The following is a 9,196-nucleotide window of genomic DNA, read 5'->3' as shown; positions in this document are numbered from 1 at the left end:
AAAAGAAGATCCAAACGCTTCACATAAACATCGTCATGAATTCACTCTGTTTTGCTTCCATTGCGATGCGCAGCTCTCTCTCTCTCCCTCTCTCCCCCCCCCCCTCTCTCGAACAGTTTCGCTTTCTTCATTATTCGCTTGCTTGTTATGCACAAGTCTACTGTTGTTTACAGCGCTGTCGGCCGCTGTTTTTTTCCCTTTTACATTCTTCCGAAAAGAAAACCTCATTTCTGCTGTTCAATACTGAACAAATTTAAACTTTTTAATATTATTCAAAATGCAAAATGCTTAGCCATGTCTCTAATAAAACCGCTGTAACGTCAGAGGTAATGTTCATTAATTAATGGTTTTCTTTCGTTTTTGATGTACTGCAGAATATTTTTATAAAATCCCAGGCCAGGAAAATCACCTTCATGTTTTTCTGTGTTTTATCTTCAGCTACTTTGACACAAAGGCATCTGCTGTGATGCTCACACCTTGGATAAAGTCTTGCGAGTGTCAGCTTCCTTTTTATAGATACAAAAATATGTAAATGTTCTGATCTGAATTATACTTCTGACTGTCAAAATTTCCCAGATTTAAATCGAATCAAATCGAATTAAATCGAATCGTGGATCGAATCGATTTGGGACCTTGTGAATCGGAATTGAATCGATCCTAGAAATCAGTGACGATACCCAGCCCTATTCTTACGGAGCCACTCCTTTGTTGCCCGGGCGGTGTGTTTTGGATCATTGTCATGTTGGAAGACCCAGCCTCGTTTCATCTTCAAAGTTTAGTATTTAGTATTTTAGTATTTATTTATTTATTGTCATTGTCAAGAACAATGAAATTGTGTTTGGGGCTTCCATACAACCCCCAAAAAAGAAGAAAATAATAAATACCCCTTAAAACCCAAGTGTACATATTTAACCCAGTGTGACTCCAATGCAATAAGACAATCCTTAGCAATAATGTTCGTAGAAATTCAGACAAAGACCTGAGAAACATGACAAAATACAACAATGCAACCCATTCAATATTATTGTACTGTGAGATATGATATCAGATATGATAGTTATCTATTTAAGAAAGAGGGGGGGGGGGCAGGAGGGGGAAGAGAATAAAGATATGATGCACCAATGCAGACCAGTTCATTGCTATTAAGAAGTTGGATATGGTTATTGTCCGTGAGAGGGGGGCAGAGAGTTCAGGAGCCTCACAGCCTGTGGATACAGGCTGTTGGCCAGTCTGGATGTTCTGGCCTGTATAGACCTGTACCTTCTCCCTGAGGGCAGCAGATGGAAAAGGTGGCGCGCAGGGTGATGTTGGTCCCGCAGGATACTGTGCACCCTCCTCAGACAGCGAGTGGGGAAGATATTACTGATCTCTGGCAGACTTGTTCCAATAATTCTGCCAGCTTCTTTCACCACCCGCTGGAGTGCTTGCTGATCGGCCTTGGTGCAGCTGGGGAACCACTCACTGATGGAAGGAGGTTTTGGCTCAAAATCTCACGATACATGGCCCCATTCATTCTGTCCTTAACACGGATCAGTCGTCCTGTCCCCTTGACAGAAAAACAGCCCCATAGCATGATGTTTCCACCCCCATGCTTCACAGTAGGTATGGTGTTCTTGGGATGCAACTCAGTATTCTTCTTCCTCCAAACACGACGAGTTGAGTTTATACCAAAAAGTTCTACTTTGGTTTCATCTGACCACATGACATTCTCCCAATCCTCTGCTGTATCATCCATGTGCTCTCTGGCAAACTTCAGACGGGCCTGGACATGCACTGGCTTCAGCAGCGGAACACGTCTGGCACTGCGGGATTTGATTCCCTGCCGTTGTAGTGTGTTACTGATGGTGACCTTTGTTACTTTGGTCCCAGCTCTCTGCAGGTCATTCACCAGGTCCCCCCGTGTGGTTCTGGGATCTTTGCTCACCGTTCTCATGATCATTTTGACCCCACGGGATGAGATCTTGCGTGGAGCCCCAGATCGAGGGAGATTATCAGTGGTCTTGTATGTCTTCCATTTTCTGATGATTGCTCCCACAGTTGATTTTTTCACACCAAGCTGCTTGCCTATTGTAGATTCACTCTTCCCAGTCTGGTGCAGGTCTACAATACTTTTCCTGGTGTCCTTCGAAAGCTCTTTGGTCTTGGCCATGGCGGCGTTTGGAGTCTGACTGTTTGAGGCTGTGGACAGGTGTCTTTTATACAGATGATGAGTTCAAACAGGTGCCATTCATACAGGTAACGAGTGGGGGACAGAAAAGCTTCTTACAGAAGACGTTACAGGTCTGTGAGAGCCAGAGATTTTCCTTGTTTGAGGTGACCAAATACTTATTTTCCACCCTAATTTACGAATAAATTCTTTACAAATCCTACCATGTGGATTCATGGATTTTTTTTTCCACATTCTGTCTCTCACAGTTGAAGTGTACCTCTGGTGCAAATTACTGACCTCTGTCATCATTTTAAGTGGGGGAACTTGCACAATCGGTGGCTGACTAAATACTTTTTTGACACACAGTGTGTGTGTGTGTGTGTGTGTGTGTGTGTGTGTGTGTGTGTGTGTGTGTGTGTGTATATATATATATATATATATATATATAAATAAAAACTAAAAGAACAAAAAACAAACACCCAGCACGCCCCTGCGGGCGGTTTATCCTTCAAGCTCGGGTCCTCTACCAGAGGCCTGGGAGCTTGAGGGTCCTGCGCAGTATCTTAGCTGTTCCCAGGACTGCGCTCTTCTGGACAGAGATCTCCGATGTTGTTCCCGGGATCTGCTGGAGCCACTCGCCTAGCTTGGGAGTCACCGCACCTAGTGCTCCGATTACCACGGGGACCACCGTTACCTTCACCCTCCACATCCTCTCGAGCTCTTCTGTGAGCCCTTGGTATTTCTCCAGCTTCTCGTGTTCCTTCTATCTATCTATCTATCTATCTATCTATCTATCTATCTATCTATCTATCTATCTATGCTGAAAAATGGCATGAAGCTTTATGACAGTGTTGTCTGAGATGAAAGGAGAGTAATCACTTTAGTGTGTTGAATGTGTACAAATTAAAATACAGACAGGCACAGCTAAAACCTTATAATTTGGACAAAAGTGAGGTCATAGTATTGGACCTAAACTCAGAAACAATGGCCACATATTTAAACAGAGACTTACTCTGGAAGGAAATATTTTAGGTACCAGACGAAAAACATAACAGAAGCCACAATTCCCGAGTTGAACATGAACTTTCCCCATCATTTACAGTATTGAATCCAACAGGGATTAGCAGTAACAGATGTGTGCTGTGGTAATGACATTGTGGGAATATTTACTTCGGAGTGACATGCACAAATAACCCTATCTAAAGACAGAGCTCAGCATAAAGCAGTTTTGTGGTTGAATGGTTTGGCAACTACCTTTATGTCTCTCAGTCTGTTTGATTTATAATGACAATACAGCAGATGTGCATATGTGTGCTTTTTAGAGTGAATTTTACTATTTGCAGATGTTATGAATGTTTCTAAATGGGGCACTTTAGACAAAGATAAATTATTCCTGGATGGCTCTCTGTCTTCAGAGGCAGAAAAAAGTGTTTTTAAACGTATGGTTGACAACAGCTCATTCATTGGTGTTGAATCCTCAATGCAACAACTCAATGGCCAAGTCATCATTGTTCAGGTTTTGGTAGGAGTTTTCCTTTGCATCAACACTATGTTGATCATAACCTTTTTTATGAAGGACACCTTTTACAGAACTATGCGCTACATCTTATTTGCTGTCACATTACTGTCTGATTGTCTCATTTTAATTCTGACAGATTTGTTGCTGATCTTGAGCTATTTTCGTTTATCTATACAGGTGTCATTGTGCCTTATTATGTTTGCAGTGTCATCCGTGTGTAACTTTGTCACACCATTTACTTTGACAGCAATGACCCTGGAACGCTATGTGGCCATTTGTATGCCCCTGCGTCATGGAGAGCTTTGCTCCACACGCAGCGCTCCGCATTGCATCCTCATCATTTACGGCCTCAGCTCTGTGCCCTGTATTTTGATTCTGTCTGTCTTCTTTGCATCTGTATCCTTAAGCTTCTTCACACAGTACCGGGTTTGCTCTGTGGAGATGTTCATTTTACGTAGTTGGCAGGGTCATCTCAGGTCAGCTATAAGTCAGTTTTACTTCTTGATTATGTGCATTATCATTGTTTTCTCTTATATTCAAATAATGAAAGTGGCCAAAGCTGCATCAGGAGAGAACAAAAAGTCAACACATAAAGGGCTCAGAACAGTGGCTCTTCATGCTTTCCAGCTGTTGCTATGTCTCATCCAGCTGTGGTGCCCATTCATTGAAGCTGCTGTCCTTCAGATTGATTTCATGTTGTATGTTAATGTACGGTACTTCAACTATATAATGTTTAGTCTTACTCCTAGATGCCTGAGTCCTCTCATTTATGGCCTCAGAGATGACAAATTTTTCCTTGCACTAAGATATCATGTCCTCTGTCACTTACACAGGAAAAAATCTGTTGGGGTTTCTAACTAACACCACATGATTCTACTAAAGAACAAGATAGGAACTGAGCTTTAATGTAATGATAAGGAACTAAGCAAACAGTATATGCTCTATCAATTTTGTCTCCAGCACTTGGAACTTATTATCATGACACTCAGTAATTCTTCTATGCAGAATACATTGTTTAACTATTAACGTGTAACTAGTCCACTGTAGTAAGAAAACCAGTTGATTAATTGAAGCTTTAGTAACATCAAGGCCTCTGGTACCTTAATTTTGTAACTTTTAAAATGTTGCCCAGGATCATTTAATGATGATTTCAACATTAATATTTCAGCATTTAGAACACATTCAGACTGTTTGTAGCCTGCATTTAAAAAGCACTTTGGACTACATTTCATCCTGTTTAGAATTATTTTGGCCACATCTTCACTCCAACAAGATTCTGTGACATCTGTCTGACAACATGATGAATGACTGATCACGTTGTGTTTTAGCTTATAACTAGATTAACACATAGCAAATGCTTCATTGCAGGGGAGCTGGCTGACAACCTGACTTACTATCGACAGAGTCATAGAGTTAGAAGGATGTAGCTGATAAATTTTATTTAGAGATCATAATTATGATTTTCCAATAGTCACTGTCTGTATCCTTACACTGATGACTTTTTTATTGTTAAAATGCAAATGTTAAATAGAATAACAGCTTAACATCTATCTGGGACTTCAGTTTCTACAAACATAAACTTCTGCAAATTAATGTGTTCCAACATTTGCTTTAATAATGAATACAAATATAAAGAAAGGTGAGTGTCCATCAGCTGGTTCAGGAGGGTTGAGCCTTCTTTTGTTAAAGAAAACATTTCTAGCAAGTAGGCTAGGTTACCATGGCAACATGTCTTATCTATCAGTCATGGAATTAATAAGCAACATTTTCTTAATTTTTCCTTCAGTGTATCAGTTCTAATCAGCTGTTTTGCCTTATTAAGCTATGTGTTTTTTTGTTGATGAAATTTAATCCCACATGTGTGAAATTTAATCTGTTGTCATGTTTTTATTCTGACAGCAGCAGTTAACAACAACAACAACAACAATATTTCACAAGGGGTTATAGCAGTTTGTTTTTCTCTAAAGGGATTTAGACTCAAAACAGAAATGTGTTGATAATTAGCTGATCGTGTGATGATTAAGTGGTTCATCAATTATTTATACAGTTCCCCTGTGTTGGGTTCTAGAAGTTATACTATTGAACTATTGCTTCATTTTTATATTTTCTTAAGATGTCAACATAGTTTTAAAAACTATTATTGGCATGCACGTTATAGTTTATTAATTTGAGACTCTTAGAAAATTGTACCAATAAAATTAAGTTCACTGTATTTGTGCAACCAGAATGAAACAAATAATTTCTTTACATTCTTATCAATCTTGCAGTAAGTTATGTTTTTAGTAGCATTTGCATGTGTGTGTGTCATTCTGCCTGTAATTATGATAGCTTGAAAACTTTTGAGTGAACCTTGATTTAACTTTGAAGCGTGTAGAGTGGGATCATGTTAACAATTCAATAAAATTTGGACTACATCCAACAAGGTCTTCAATGTCAACTTAATGATATCTTGGTCAACATTTGAGAAAAAAAAAAAAAAAAGCCTTATAACTTAGAAACTATGATTGTTACAAGTGTTGTATGTATTGTCAACATAAAGAAAGTACTGTATAAAGATTTAAAAGGTCAAATGAGAATAATGCTATATAGAGCTATTTAAAACAATGTTTCTTACTGCCATTGTTTGTATTTACAACATAAAAAGACATAGGAATTATAGCTGGGGGATACCAAATATCTCACTATTTTGGACCTTTGAGCTCTTCGTCGTGGTTAAATAAGGTCAAACTTTCACGTGGTCACACTTTTATACAATGTCTTTTGTCTTTAAAACTATGTTCAAGTTCTGCTACCTTTATTTAAAGGTAGCAGAACATTTAGAAAATGATACTGGTATACAAGGATTTTTTTTCTGTATTTCCTAAAACTGGGAACCCTGTATTTCCTTTATAGTTTATGAGCTGAGTGCACTATTACTATGTATTCTAGAAATTCTACTCAAGTCCCTCATTTGGATTTTTCAATTCATCTTGTGGTCTTTTTTCATGTCGAGCCATGAGACACACTGAGAAAGAGATACATCAACTAATAAATGTACTAGTGAATGGTCATTCTAAATGATTACATTTTCAATAAACAGAAATGAGTAATTGATTGGATTTATTGTGAATTTAATTTTTTAAAAAGATTTTTGCATTTTTATATGTCTTTGTAATCTGTGATGATGTCAGGAATGATAATACAGGACCCCAAAACCAGCAGGTAAAAATGAAGTCCAGGGTTAGGCTAACCATAACCCTAAGCATTCATTCATTGCAAGCAAGCGCAAATGTAAAAACTGAGCGAGAGGGGCTGCTATTGTGTGTGTGTGTGTGTGTATATGGATAATAGCAAACACTGAAATAATTTTTTTGCACGCAGCAATGAATTTTGTTCACTCAAATTTAGCTTTTCTTCGCTCAAAATAAATTTCTCCTCAAAATGCAACACTTGCACCTGCAAATTCTCTTTACGTGCGCTCAATTTTTTTTTACGTGTACTCAGAATAGTGGCACAAAAATAACGCCATATTAACATGCTTAGGGTGAAAATTCTCCTTGTCACAAACCCACTGTTACGAGCAAGTCATACTGAATAATAAATTGGCTGAAAGAAAGAAAAATAACTTCATGTGAGTGCAGGCAGAGGCCAGCACAAATTCCATTTACATCGTACATGCTTCCTTTAGCCAGTAATATAAGAAGGCAAAACATACATTTTCATTGCTATGCAGATGATATAGAGCTTTATCTATCCATGAAGCCAGATGACACTCACCAATTACTTTGTCTTTTACATGTGTGTTAAAGACATAAAGGCCTGGATGACCTATATTTTCCTCCCTCTAGATTCAGATAAAACTGATTTTATTGTAATCTGTCCTAAAAATCTTAACAACATGGTGTCTAATCAGATACTCACTTTAGATGACATAACCTTGGCCTGTTTGAGCAGGATATGTCCTTCGGTGCACATATTAAACAAATATGTACAACTGCTTTATTGCATTTGCACAATATTTCTAAAATTAGAAACATCCTGTATTAGTGTGATGCTCATAGTAACTAGTTCATACGTTTATTACTTCTAGGCTAGACTATTGGAATTTTCTATTATTAGGTTTTCCTAAAATCTCCTTAAAAATCCATAATCCAAAATGCTGCAGTGAGAGTAATGATAGGGAACAGAAAGAGAGGGCATATTTATCCTATATTGGCTTTTCTTTATTGGCTCGCTGGTATATCCAGAATCATATTTAAAATCCTTCTACTCTCATGTAGGGTCAAAAATAAATTATGCCCCATCTTTTCTTAAAGACATCTTAGTGCACTAGCCCCTGAATAGAGCACTTTGCTCTGAGACTGCTGGTTTACTTTTGGTTCCTAGGCTATTAAAAAGTAGAATGGGAGCCTTCAGCTCTCAGGCCCCTCTTCTGTGGAATGAGCTTCCAGTTTGGATTTGGGAGAAAAGACACTCTCTTTAAGTTTAGGCTTAAAACTTTTCTTTTGATAAAGCTTATAGTTAGGGATTGATCAGGTGAACATGTACCCACATGTAGCTACTCTGCAATAGGCCTAGGCTGTTGTGGGGCTTTCCAATGTTGCTTTTTCATTCACAACTTTTCACTCTCTATGTAGACTGCTTTGCATTCAGTCATAGTTATTTTCATATCTGCCTCTCTTCCACATCATGTTTTTTGTCCCTCTTCCTCTCCCAACCCTATGGCAGATGGCTACCATTTCTTGAGCCACAATTGCTCATAAAGTGCTTCAAGCTGACTGTTGTGGTGGCATATAAATAAAATCAAATTGAGTGAGGTTTCACTTCATTAGCTCCATTGTTAAATCCAGAATTGAACTTAAAACCCCTTTACCCATTTACAAGTAATATGAGTTAGTTAAAATGCATGCTTAATCATCCAGGTAATGAAATCCCCCCCAAAATTGCTGTCAGGGTCAGGGTTCCTGGGTTGACTCAGTGTTTTCAGTTCGTTTATGTTCCCTGTTCCACTCCTTGTGTGTGATTAGTCAGATTCAGTTCAGCTGTGTTCTCACATCTCTCATCATTATCACTCTTGTGTATTTAAGTCCTTAGTTTCTCTCTCAGTTCATCTTGTCATCATTGATTCCACATGTGTTTTTCAGTCAGTCAGTCAGTCATGTTCTGTTCATCCTGCCTATATAATAAACATCATCCTCAACCTTCAGCAACCCATGAGTCCTGCGGTTGGGTCACCTCTTCCGTCTCTCCACACTGCGATGCCCTGATAATTGCAGGTTTGGGGAAACCTGGAGTCAGCTGACACAGAGGAAGTAACTTGGAGGAGTGATTAAATATTTTTCCCACCAAAAACACAATATCCAGATGAACAGAATGTTGTTGTTTTTTTGGGGTTTTTTTTGCGATATCAGTTAGTTACCCCAAAGAAGGCACATTACAAAAATTTCAATGCAGATAAGTATATTAATGACGTAAAAGAAATTCACTGGACTGACATCTGCCTCGAGAATGACCCTGATAGGGCATTATCTATGTTTATTGAAAACTTT

The 9,196-nt window shown here is 38.5% G+C and overlaps 1 pseudogene; it reads left to right on the top strand.

Moving 5' to 3' along the window:
• The first annotated feature begins 3,590 nt into the window (after positions 1–3,590).
• Positions 3,591–4,529, top strand: LOC146694367 (odorant receptor 131-2 pseudogene; annotated as a pseudogene).
• The last annotated feature ends 4,667 nt before the right edge of the window (positions 4,530–9,196 follow it).

The sequence above is a fragment of the Copadichromis virginalis genome, linkage group LG14 (assembly GCF_057382275.1).
Source record: "Copadichromis virginalis isolate Kocher_CV1m ecotype Utaka linkage group LG14, C_Virginalis_male_GT1.1, whole genome shotgun sequence".
In the NCBI taxonomy this organism is placed as follows: domain Eukaryota; kingdom Metazoa; phylum Chordata; class Actinopteri; order Cichliformes; family Cichlidae; genus Copadichromis; species Copadichromis virginalis.
Note: the sequence above shows the minus strand (reverse complement) of the source record. Positions and strands in the feature narration are given on the sequence as shown.